The sequence below is a fragment of the Uranotaenia lowii genome, chromosome 2, assembly GCF_029784155.1.
Source record: "Uranotaenia lowii strain MFRU-FL chromosome 2, ASM2978415v1, whole genome shotgun sequence".
Classification (NCBI taxonomy): domain Eukaryota; kingdom Metazoa; phylum Arthropoda; class Insecta; order Diptera; family Culicidae; genus Uranotaenia; species Uranotaenia lowii.
This window is the reverse complement of record NC_073692.1, coordinates 280,418,538-280,432,594: the sequence shown is the minus strand read 5'-3', so window position 1 is coordinate 280,432,594 and position 14,057 is coordinate 280,418,538.

The following is a 14,057-nucleotide window of genomic DNA, read 5'->3' as shown; positions in this document are numbered from 1 at the left end:
CGACAAATGAGTGCTTATATCGAACAGCATCAATTTTTCTCAGCATACCAAGCTGGTTTTCGGAAGGGCCATAGCTGTAAAAGTGCTGTTCTCCGTGTTCAAGATGATCTTCTCGCCATTTTTGATAGAAAAGGCATTGGCATCTTGCTGCTGCTTGACTTCACGAAAGCCTTTGACACTGTTGCACACTACAAAATTTGCGAAAAACTCACGAGACACTACAACTTTGGTTCAGGAGCGGTTGGTTTAATATCATCATATTTGCATGGCAGGAAACAAACCGTTTTTTGCAATGGAACAAGCTCGAACAGTTTGACAGTGACTTCAGGTGTACCTCAAGGATCTGTACTTGGACCTATACTCTTCTGCTGCTTCATCAACGACCTTCCTAGCGTGTTAAAGTTCTGCTCAATTCAAATGTATGCAGATGACGTCCAATTATACATTACCAACATCGGAGGATCTGTTAATTCTCTAGTCCAGTTGATGAACCAAGATTTGGGAAGAATAGCATCGTGGTGTCGGATAAACGGACTCCTTATCAATCAAAGTAAAAGTAAAGCTATGCTGATGCCGAAACAACGTATTGACAACAACACAGTGATGGAAAATCTGCAAATGGAAGGAATAACAATTTCGTGGGTCGATCGGGCCAACAATCTAGGCTATGTATTCCAGAATGACATGCAATGGAATGGTATGATCGCTCAGCAATGTGGGAAAATCTATGGTTGCTTGCGAACGCTTTATTCTACAACACACCTTGCACCAACAACCACCAAACTGAAACTATTCAAGGCTCTGATTCTTCCACATGTCTTGTTTGCCGATGTACTCCTCCTCAGACCAAGTGCTGCTGCCATGAATCGCCTGCGAGTTGCATTAAACTCTTGCGTACGATATATCTATGGTTTGACCCGCTACGACTCAGTTAGTCATCTACACAATAATCTAATAGGATGCTCTCTTCAGCAGCTCTATGCTTTTCGATCCTGTGTGTTTCTTCATAAAATCATGTTCACTCGTTATCCACCGACATTGTTTGAGAAGGTTTCCCAGCTTCAAGGTCGCCGGATGCGAAATCTAGTGGTTCCTACAAATCGCACAACAGTCTACGGCAACTCCTTTTTCGTCAGGGGAGTGGTAAATTGGAACAGATTACCTGCTGATATGAAGCGTCTTAGATCAGAAGCAATTTTTAAGAGGGAATGCTTACTTTTTTGGAATAATCATTAGAATTTGTGTAAAGGACATAGTAATTAAGAAGAAATAGTGATAAAAACTCATCGAAACACCGAATGTAGTATTTTTAAAAGGTGTAAAACCTTACGCTACTGGAATGAATAAACAAACAAACAAACAAACAAAGTGTTTGGTGTGCCCGAAGGATTGGCAAGATCACTGTTCGATGAATCATCTATTTCACTATAGCGCTTCAAATTTCGATTGTATGAACCACTTTTGATGATATTTTACCACTTTTTTGAACGATCCATTTTTCATAAATGCACAATATTAATCACTCTTCAAGTATTCAATACAAACATCTGTACACAAAGAAAACATGCCATCTATAAATATAAGGAATGGGCAGGTACGTTGGTATATAAGTTGTTTTGTTTGATTATACCTAGACATTATGATACGATTATGAATGAACAACCAACTGAACACCTAGGTAGAATTCAGCAAACTGTTTAAGTTTTACATCATAATGAAAACATTTGGGTAAAATAAAGACACATATTATTATTCGCCCAACAACCCGTTTTACAAAACCCTCTACATTAGCATAAGCAGTAAATCAGCATTATATCAGCATTTCCACTGCTTCTTGCAGTCTGTTAGCATTTAGTATGCGTAGCTGTTTTTAATCAGCATCCAAAATGCGATTTTAAATATTTTTTTTCATTGCATTATTCAAGCATTGAAATCTCTATTTTATGGCTATTGTGCATTCAAAAAGCTTTTTACTGACTAAAAGCTTTTAAATAGAATATCACATGCTAATTTAAAACAACTATGCATTTCAAATGCTTATATACTACAACAAGCAGCGGAAATGCAGATATAATGCTGATTTACTGCTTATGCTAATGCTTGGTGGTTACCTGGGTATACATATGAAAGCTAAAGTTAATGTCTACATCATGGAACAAAGAAATATTTTTTTAAATTTTTTTTATGAAATGGTCACAAAAAGTTAAAAAAAAGTGGTCTTAAAAACCTACTTTCCATTCGATTGCTAGTAAATACTGTTTGAGCGATGGTAGAGTGTATTAAAAAATATGACTACAAACTTTATTGAAATTCTAACATTTTGCTGTCTTTAGATTTTCGATGCAACAAAAATTGAATTTACTGGAATTTTTCAAAGTTGACTACTTTGCGCGATTTTTTCACAAGTTGAAATTTCATCTGTTTTTGTGGTCCAACGTCAGGTTGTACTCGGATTTTCAGTGCTTTTTTCTATGCTTGGACCACTTAAAAGTATATTCATTGGAAAGCAAATTTATTTTACATTCTAGTGAGGTACAACATTTTACGCTGTGAGACTTCTCAAAAATATGAAAATTATAAACGTAAAATCGTTCCTGAATTTCTAGAACCACAAGCAGCGCGTCCAGCAAAACGCGTTTGTTTGCTCTCCGAGTAGGTCCGGTGGGTGGTGATTCGGGCAGAGAGCCAAGCCGACAGACGAAATAATGATGCGTGTCGTGACTGGCAAACGAGAACTACTATCAATAGAATATTTATAACCCACCGTACCTACTCGGAGAGCAAACAAACACGTTTTGCTGGACGCGCTGCTTGTGGTTCTATAAATTCAGGAACGATTTTACGTTTATAATTTTAATATTTTTATAAAATCTCACAGCGTAAATTGTTGCACCTCACTAGGAGGTAGATTAAATTCCCTTTTCAATGAATATAGTTTTGATTGCTTCAAACGGCGAGAAAGCACTGAAAATCCGGGTACAACCTGACGGAGGACCACAAAAACATATGAAATTTCAATTAGTGAAAAAATCGTGCAAAGTAGCCAACTTTGAAAATTTCCAGTAAATTCAATTTTTGTTGCATCGAAAATCTAAAGACAGCAAAATGTTAGAATTTCAATAAAGTTTGTAGTCATATTTTTTAAAACACTCTACCATCGCTCAAACAGTATTTACAAGCAATCGAATAAAAAGTAAGTTTTTCAGACCACTTTTTTGAACTTTTTGTGACCATTTCATTAAAAAAAATTTAAAAAAATATTTCTTTGTTCCATGATGTAGACATTAACTTCAGCTTTCATATGTATAAGGCAAATATTTTTTGGGCGTGTTATATATGAACTACAGCAGTTTTCCTGAGGCATGTTTTTTCGGATTTTTTTTCTTTCATGCTGAATAACGAGAAAACTAGAAGCTTTAGCTATATATAATGTTCTAACCATATTTTACTGACACTACAAGGTTTCTATTGATATAAGTTGTATATGAAGTTCATAATAATTCAAACGACTTAAATGTATTTTACTTTTGGAGTGTCAAAATGACACTCTAAGTCGGAAAAGGGAGTTTTTTTGTCCAGGCTTCCAGGGTACGTCCATAAATAAAGTAAAGATGCAAAATTAAAGAACTTTTGAATTCATTTAGGGTCCCCGAAGAATTTTTTGTTTTTTGAAGCTTCTGAAAAAAGTTACAAGCATTCAAACTTGAAATAGTGTCAAAATGACACTCTAATGCGGATGAGGGTTAATCATATTGGTAACACTAACAGAAATATGAATAAGATGTTTTCTACAGAGGTAGATCGGAAACATTTTGTTGAACATGTAAAAATATTTTTAACTGAAAAAGAAGTTCAAAAAAACCGATCCGACACATGAACTTATCAAGAGCCTTTTCTTTAAATTAGATAGGATGGGACTGACGTGTTCATAAGTGAAAGGTATCAGTGAAATAAACTGATTTTTATTGACCAAAAGTGAGGGAATTTATTTTCCGAAAGAATTTTCATTCAAGGAACGCTAGAGCATGTTCAAACGTTCAACTTTTCTCTGTTACAAAAAAATAAAAAATTATGTTTTCTTCTAAAAATTTTTACTTCGGCCCAAATACACAACTGAAACGAATTTAGAAATGAAAATGGGAGCTTTTTATTTTGAATTATTCTGAAAAAAAAACATCGTACTTTTCGCTTACATACCAATTCAAGTACGTACTTAACATGAAAAGTGTTTTTATGTTACATGGCTGCATAGGGGCTCACTAATTACGTAAGCACGATTTTTGAAATTTTCGAAACTCCCTCCCCCCCTGGTAAGACAAAGTAAGATTTTTCAAAACCCCCCCTCCCCCCTAGTAAGATCTTACGTTTTTTATTCTTTGAGAAATTGACACATTTTTTTTCAAAAATAGCTTGAAAATGTTAAAAATGTGACATACATGCTTCAAAGCAAAGCACTTTTTAAGTAAAATTAAAAAACTGTATTTGATAAGCACAATCTATACAAAACAACAGATAAAATGTCATGAACGATTAAAGAAAACATCAAAGTAACAGTAATTTTCAATAAATTCCCACAATCGAATAAACAATATAAAATCTAAATTCCGATTTAAAAAAGAGAGATTAGGTTAGCAAAAGGTACCATAAAATTTTCTATGTTTTTTACCTGATAATCATTAAAATCTTAAAAAAATAACATTCTATACTTCTAGGATTGGGTCAAAAATGTTTAACGACAATCACGTCGTCAACTAACCTTAAAGCTCAAACTCATTCAGCAGTAAGCGATAAAGTTTAAGGATTTTTTTGGTACTTCGTTTGTAAAATATAGAGTTGGTAGTGTCTATCACAGAAAAGACTATTTAGAAATTCATTATTTAAAGCGCCTTATATAGATTTTTAAAGATTTTTCTGGATGAAGCCATTTCGAAATATGATGGATTCAAATCGTGATATCACAGCGCACCATTTTCCTTTTTGTTTCTATAAATTTCTCAATTGAAAAGATTGTTATGTTGGAAAGCAAAAAGCGACGATCTTTTTTAATAATGTGATTTAGTGTTTTTGATAGCATGTTGGTTTGCATTGGTTCTCTATAAGTTTTATAGAACCTGCAATTTTTTTTATTAATTCAAAGACATTAAAAGATAAATAACATAACATCATAATTAACAAACAAATAGGTAGTAAGTAAAAAAAAAACCTGAGTAATTTAGTTTCGCTTGGCTGTGGCTGTGATGAATTTTTAATATAACATTTCTTACGTAAGATTTTTGGAAACCCCCCCTACCCCCCTAGTAAGAGATCGTAAGCAAATGTGAAACCCCCCCACCCCCCCTATGTGCTTACGTAATAGTGAACAACCCCATAAAAGAGACCTTAGATTTTTGATTTGATTTTTTTGATTTTGAAGCAAAATTTTATGAGAAATTTTTAGTATACTTTTAAAGTGTTCAAAACAATATTCCCTTCTGTCAACTTACACGGTGGGGAAAACGCAAATGTCGAACTTTTAGGAGATTCATCTTCAAAATGATTCAATATGTTGGAAAGACCAGAAGGGGTATTCCGAATGTTGAAACTGAAGCGGATATTTAAAATTCTTAAATATCTTTGTATGCAAATGAAGGTCATTTGCTTTGAACAGCATTCGTTAAAAGTGGAATAACAAACATAAATTTATACTGCTGGAATACTGCAGATATATTAGATAATGAAACTTGATAAAACAAACAAACAGATATACGTATTAAATCCATTTAGCCATTACTCAGACGCATCTGAAAATAAGCTTTGCATTTACACTTGCCCCAATAAACGGGACAAATGTTATCTTACACCCAAAATAATTTAGAAATTTATTCTACGGTATTTTTCACGTAAACGAAGATTTTTTTGCATCTCATCGATTTTACGTGATTTTATAATACCTTCATTTCATCCTCATAGACGATACATGAAATTCACGTAAAGTCTAAGTGGATAATCTGGAATCCGTTTTGAGCTTTTTAAACGAACTTGAAGCATGCGATTCATATTAGAAAAACAGAACAGTCATACATCAGCTTTGTCCCCACAAAATTTGAGCGGAATTGGAGTTAAAGAACACAGTGTTCTCGTTGGTTTTTTAAGGTTTAGTGTGCCCAAAATCGATGTCCAAGAGAAGGAAAACAACTGTAAAAAGAAGACATCAACCAATGCAGTGAGTAGAAAGATTTTTTTTCGATTTGCTCTAAATTATTCATTTGTCTTTTTTTTGTTCTCTAGAACTGAACGACGACAGTGGCCCTGGTGTCGAAGATAAAAAGACGGGATTGTGATGCGTTTCTCTATACTGCAGCGGCTGGAGGATCGAGGCATTCGGAGAAAGGCCGGAGGTTGCAAAACTGGTGATCCTCAAATGCATCTACCGGTAAGTCAAGATTGCAGGAGGCAAAATCATAACAATTTTAGTTTTTACTATTACCTTACAGGTACAGCAACGCAGTTGGTACGATAAGAAGCAGCAGCAAAAATAGATGCAATGGCAATTTTACTATAAGTTGAAAATATTTCGCAAAATATATCGATTTTATAGAATCGTTGATTTTTTTATTAAAATGCTTTTCGAAAATAATAATAGTATGAATGAATAAAAGAAACAATGAAACTGATCAAAATAACACCTCGATACTAAATTAATTTCACGTATCTTTCATTATCAAACCAAATTGAAACCATCTTAAATTCACGTAAATTTCAGATGACATTCATGAAGCACCGATTCTTATTAGGGGAGCGTTTACATGTTTTGTTCGTAGAAACTACGTGAAAATCAATTGGATAAAAATTATATAGTTTTTCACGTAGCCGCTACGTGCAGATTATTTTGGGTGTAGAAATTTGTTTTTGCCAAAATTTTTGAATATTTGACTTTAAAAGAAAAAATAAAAAACGCGGAGAAATTATTTAGTGATGCAAGTGATATTTTTTGCTTTAATAAATTATTAAAAAAAAGGAAATATGTACTGTATAAAATCGATAATTTTCATACCATGATATGTAAGTGTTGTTTGGGAAAACTTCAAGCTATAATGTCTCATGTCCACGAGTTTGGCATATGGGGAAACATTTTTTTATCATAACTTTGTCGCAAAAAAAATAGATATTCAAACTGCTTCGAATGGCGAGGATGGTGAAAAAAGCTGTTTGAAAATGTGTATTAAAAATCCTTTTCATCGTTATTTTTTTTTCAAATTTCGATAGCTTATTTTTTTAACTCCAAAAAATACATCATCTAAAGCTAATTAGGGGCTGGAAGTGCTCATAATACAGAATTTTAAGAATATACTCAAAAAACTGTCCCGATTCACGCTATTGATCGGTTTTCAAAATTCTTTTTCAATAAAGTACAATGTGCAATAAATTCCAATATGCGAATCTTTTTCTTTCAATTAGAAATTTATGTAAACTCGAGCCAGGTAAATCAGCCTAACTTCTTCAAACAGTGGGGGACAAAATTGGAAAAGATGGGGGAGCTCCCATGTAAGTTTAGGATAAAGAGCTTTACAAAGAAGGGACCATATTTTAAAAGAGGGTTTTTTGCGTCCGAATATTTGGCATAACTCAAAAATAGATGTTACAAATGTTTTTATGGAAGTTCGTAACTTCCCACTTTGGGAAAAAGGTGGAAAATCCATAAATATTGACATTATTTGAGTCATTATAAAGCTTTAAAAACAGAGTACAAATTTCAGATCTTGAAAAACAAGTTTAGAGGTCAAGTTCAGTAAATAATATATACCATCTTTAAATTGCAATTCGGAACTCCAGCTGCAGCTTTCATTTCAAAGTTGTTGGTTCTAAACCATGATGAGGTTTGACTTAAAAAAAAAATGCTTACAAAAATCTAAATTTGAATAAATTTTTACAAATGACATTTATTTTTGCAAGGTGTAGCAATGCACACCGGGTCAGCTAGTCTATATATATAAAAATGAATTTCTGTCTGTCTGTCTGTCTGTCTGTTCCCTATAGACTCGGAAACTACTGAACCGATTTACGTGAAACTTGGCAGGTGAGGGTATTGGAGGCCGGTGAAAGTTCCTATTATGGTTTGAGACCCCTCCCTCTAACAGGAAGAGAGGAGGGGGTCTCTTATATAAAAGTAATAAGTCTTCATAACTCGAGAGCTGATCAAGCAAATCAAACCAAACTTGGCATGGGTGGACACTTGGGTACGAGGAATGTTTCTAAAAATATTTGGTACCCCTCCCTCCTTCCAGTGGTGAGACAGGAAGGGCGGAGGGGACCTACCTTACAATTTTTTTAATAGCTTTAAATTTATTAAGCTAATTGGCATGGGAGGGTATTGGAATACGAGAAATGGTTCTATGAATATTTTAGACTCCTCCCTCCTTCCAGTGGATACAAGAAAGAAGTAGGGGGCTTTGAGACCTTTCTTATTGCATAACTGACAAACTGTTCGAGCAAATGAAACCAAATTTGGCTTGGAAGAATATTTGGGTACGATAAAAAGTTCTATGAACATTTTGTACCCCTCCCTCCATCCAGTGAGGAGATAGAAAGTGGGAAGGGGACTCCATTACAATTTTAAGCATTACTGGAACTAATCAAGCAAATGGACCAAATTTAGCGTGGGAAGGTATATGATTACGAAAAATGTTTCTATGATATTTTGAGAACCCTCCGTTCTTCCAATTTCAAAATCTTTAGGGAGGAGGGTGTTCCCATACAGTTCTTCTTCTTCACTCGGGAATTTACCCAGAAAATAGAACGAAATTTGGCTTGGGAGGGTATTTGAGCACAAGGACTGTTTCTGTAAATATTTGGTACTATTGCCTCTTTCCAGTGGGGTGATAGGAAGGAGAGAGGGAGGTTCCTTTAAAAATTTTCGCATAACTCCAGAACTAATCGAGCAAATGAAAACAACTTTGGCATGGGAAAGCATTTGAATACTTTAAATGGTTATTTACTTATTTGAGACTTCTTTCTCCTTCAGTTGAGGCAGGGCCGTAGGAAGAACCGGCTCATGGGGGGGGGTTTGATGACAATTTTTTTCCTAGAACATTTTTGCTTGAACAATGAATGTACAAGTGAAAAAAATGTATATGTACTGAGTACAAATTATTCAGATTAAAGTTATTTTTCATTAAAAGTTAATTATTTTTGAAAATTAGTCCTAAAAGTTGGCAATTTTTTTTCATGTAGCTTTAAAATATATGTCAGTTGCCTGCAGAAAAATTTTTCAATGACTGGTGTGCCATAAATATAAGTAATAATAATGATAAAAGTCGCGAGTGGTACAATGATGTAGACACGACTATAGTTGAAACAAAAAAAAAAAGGATTTTGAACGCTTCATTTAGAAAAAACTTTTTTTTACTTATTCAATTTAGCAAGCAAATTGTTTCGAACCATAAGCATAACGAATATAAGCATGGGTGAAAATGTATCAAATATTCTGAAATAAAAGTAAAAAATTAGGGTAACGGTTCAAAAAAGGTTTATTTTCTACTCTTGTAAACTCGATTCAAAATTAAAATATTAAGAACCCTTGATTTTAAAGAATCTGCTATATAAGTAAGCAATTGAGTTTTGGATTTATTACCGCAATGGTTTGTTCTTCGAAATTGTATAAATAATGATAAATAAATTTTCCAGCTGAATTTTAACCTGAGGATAAAAGACAAGTTTAAAATTTTAATTTTTTATCATTTTTTTAAATCCTGTGATTAAAGTTTTCAAAACAAAAATAAAGATTTTTCAAAAAAAAAAAAAATCTTTGAAATACATCTAGATCTTATCTTATAAATGTGATTTTCATCAGGTTTGTGTTTCTAAACTGACTTTGATTGAATTCAAAATTTTAATTTAATTTAATTTTAAGTTTAATAATTTCCTTCAATTTAAATCCGTAATAAAATTCTTACATTGATATTTAAAAATGGATGATTAAACTTCAATTTGAGCTTAATTGAATACCAATTTTGAATTTTTGTGCCAAGTCTGAGTTCTACATTATGAACCTAAATTCAAAACCTGAATCTAAATTCCAGATAAGAAATCCTATGAATTTAAAACCAAAAAAGTGAAATTTGTACGTAACCCTTAACCAGAAATTTCTCATTTGATTCTGTATTTGTGGTTTTCAATATGATTTTTTTTTCAATCATTAATTCGCAATTGAACTTGTAAATATAAATAAAATTGTGAATGATGAAATTGTTTCACATTTTTCAATTTTGGACTCATGAATTTTTCTTATGTTTCAACTCCGCGTATAAATTGAGGATTAAAATTTCTGATCCAAATCTTAAAAATAGTTTGAATTTTAAATATTGAAACTGATCAAAACTTATAATCAAGAACAATATACTGGATATTTACTTGATATTTTCCCGCAAGTTTCCGGGCTGGGCAAATTCAGGCAATTTTATCTCAAAACCTGGCGAAATAATGGCATATTGTTTTAAAATTTACCCCAAAATCCAGCCAATATGCAGAAAAATTTCGGAATTATTTCATTATAATCATGATGAAAAACACGTGGAGAACTGTTTTTATTTCACCGAAACACATCAGCCGATTCAGAATCATACTATGGCTGTTTAAAAAAAAATTAAGTTTATTTTGACAAAATTAGTTTACAAAAATTATTCGGACGTTTTATAAAATTCTTATAACTCATTTGAAATTTTCGTTTAATTTTGCAAATAGTGAAAAAATCTGGTCAAAATCTGGACAATCCGGTAAGCTTAGTCTAACTTTGGTGGGATTCAATATTTGGGACTCAATTACTATCAATGAGTGAGAAATTTTTTGAAAAACTGTTGTAGAATTGTGGTCCTGGAATGAGATTTCGAGGTTTTGGAGTTGAGATTGTAACACTATTGTTACTCTTGAATAATTTTAGTTGTTCATCAAAATTTGATTAGAAATGTCAAATTTTATGCTTGGAAAAAAAATCACTTGGCTTTTTTGGACCTTCATGGGGGGGGGGGGTTTAACCCCCAAAACCCCCCCCCCCGTTCCTACGGCCATGAGTTGAGGATACAGTTAGGGAAGACGGGAGCTCACATACGATTGTTTTACATAAACCAAGAACTTATCTAACAAATGGAACCAAATATAACATGAGAACAATCATACAATCGAGTAATTGGAACAGAATTTGGTATGGGAGTGGATTTGAATACACGGAATGTTTGATCTTGATCCTCTACTTCAAGGTAGGTGATAGGCAGGAAGAGGGTCTTCGATACTAATTTTATAACAACGAAACCAAATTTGACATGAGAGGAAATTCGAGCACAAGAAATGTTTTTTCCGGTGGGTTAGCACCCTTCCCTCCATTCAGTGGAACGCTAAAAAGTGGAAAGAGGGTCACTCCTACAATTTTTTTTTTATATTTCAAGAACTAATTGATTGCTACTGGACCTATTCAATCATCGATCGTTCAATTCATCGCTAAAATACAAATCACCTCGCACGATGCTTGCTTTCAAAACAGTGCAGCACCATCATCAAATTGGAATCTCACCAATGCGCAATGCATATGGCGAATCATGTTGGTCTTCGATCAGGAGTGAATGGATCAGGGAGTGAGTGAGTGATACATGAAACCGATCATTAGCGTATTTTGTTTGATTTGGAACATAGCAAATTAAAAAAATTATTTGTTGTTATAACGTTTTTTAACATCAGTATGATCAAAATCAAATTTTAGTTGCGTTTGTGAGGGAAAGATGTTCACTTTCGCCGTGTTTTTCAATTTTTACAAGTTCTCTTATTAAACTGTCGCGTCACGTTAAAATTACTGAGAATTTATGGTGTCCCGCACAACTGTTTGATTTTTCTCGTCCTGCAAAAAATAATGTTGAATTTCATATAATTCAGGCAGATACTGAGTGAGCTACATTCAGAATGGATCAGTTTGTATCTCACTCATCTCCGATAAGCAATGTTTGCTAAACCAATGATTCCGAATGATGCGACTCGGTTAGCATAGCTGATTGGAGCGCTGATCGAGATTGCATACCAGCCAGGCTAAGCAGTTGCGAGAGGCGCTATCCCATTATACAATCAGAATGTTTCCAACAGGAAACGCATCCTGAGTGTTTGTTTTGATTGATTTTCGGAAGACTGGTTTGAGACTCTTTCTCTTGCCAGAGGGGAGACATAAAGAGAGCTGAGAGGGTCAACCATTTTTTGAATAACTTGAGAACTTATCGAGAATGAAGCCATATATGACATGGGATCGTATTTGTATAACTACACGAAATGTTTTACTGATGTTATGAGACCCCCCTTCCTTCCATCAGGGATATAGGAATGGGGCAGTGAGTCACTACAATTTGTATAATAATTCGAAAACAAACAGGTTAAAAATGTGGCCCGTGACGTTATTTTGTTACAAAAAATGTTTCTATGATAGTTTGAGGCCATCTCCACTTTCAAAAGGGACAGCGAATATTCCATATATAAAAATTATTCTGGTATTAGTTAGAAACTTATGAAACAAATAACTGTTCTCTATGGTATAGCTGTTCTCTATGGTTAAATAAGTTTTCCTTAAGGTGGTCATTATGCCCTTATCTTCCCTAATACGCCTGAACATGTAAGAATTTGCCAGAGTGAAACAAAACCTAATTAACTAATTGTTTAACGCAAAACAAGTGCTTTTCAATATCAAACAAGTTTTATTGAAAATCTTTAAACAAGAGAGTAAAATTTTGAACCTTCGCACTGGTCGGCAGTGATGTCAACCTTCCAGATTTTTTCTGGATCTTCCAGAGTTTTTGGACTTTTGCCAGACATTTTTTTAGGTTTCCAGACTTCCAGACTTTTGAGTTTCGACATGAATGTTCTGACAAAACAGTAAAAATTAAAAATTTTCGTTGCAAAATGGCAGGAAATGACTCGAATGGATTCGAATTAGTAATTGAAGAGTGAGGAATGCCACGAAGATGGTAGTAAAACAGGAAGTAAAGCAAAAAACGTAGTACCGCCTACATCACCACAATAGTCTCAGGCATTGATAGTGTATAGAATGTATGATTATGATGAAGTACTAAGTGCATGTAATATTGCGATCTGGCGACCAAAAAAAAAAAGGTTGTCAAGTTCTCCATCCAGACTTTTCCACACTTTTCCAGACATTTCTGAAAACAGTTGACATCATTGCTGGTCGGTAGATTGATGAGAGAAATTACGTTTGAAAGATTTTTTTTCTTTTTTTATTCAGTCTTCATCCTCCAGGCATCGGTATGCGTTCTGATTCTACGCAAAAGTGTCACACGAAGCAAGGAATATTTAAATAAGGTAGTGTCGAGAGCCACATTGGATTTTTTTTGTGACGTCACAAAAACGAATGTATCGAAAATTTATATGCGAATGACAGAAATTTCAAAGGAAAACATGTTTTAGAACGGAAATGAATTCCAATTTCATTTTGATTGTGTTGTAAGACCTCTATTCCACTATGTTATGAATTTTTCTTGTCCTTTGAAGACTGCATTATGTTTTTTTTTCTCATTTTAATATTGAACGCAATGTCGTTTTGAAACTAAAACGTTCAAAAACGAAGAAAAAATCTACTTTAAAAAGGTCTAGCTGGTAGTTATAGAGTGTTTAATAGATTGTCATGATTTTTATCTAATTGGTTTACCATATTCAGTTCTTATGTAGAACAATTAACATGAATTGAAGATTTTTAACTCGATTTACTAAAATGCCAATAAATAATTGTGGTTTTGTATAAAAGTTTGTTTTTTGATAACTTTTTTGTAATAAGGATCTAAAACTGCACTGACTTGATCATTTTCATGGAAGACTTTGAACTAATTTTAAAGTTTTGCAAATTTGAGTAAGAAAAATACACCATTTTTTCGAACTTCGATGGTCTATTTTATACAAAAATTACTCGAAAATCCAACTTTTTTCGTACCGATCTTGAAGAGCAAGAATCCTTCTTAAATAACAGGTATTAAAAGTGGAACATTTTCAGCAAATTCTTCAAATTATCTACGAAAAATGCAAATTTCCTAGTAAATTAA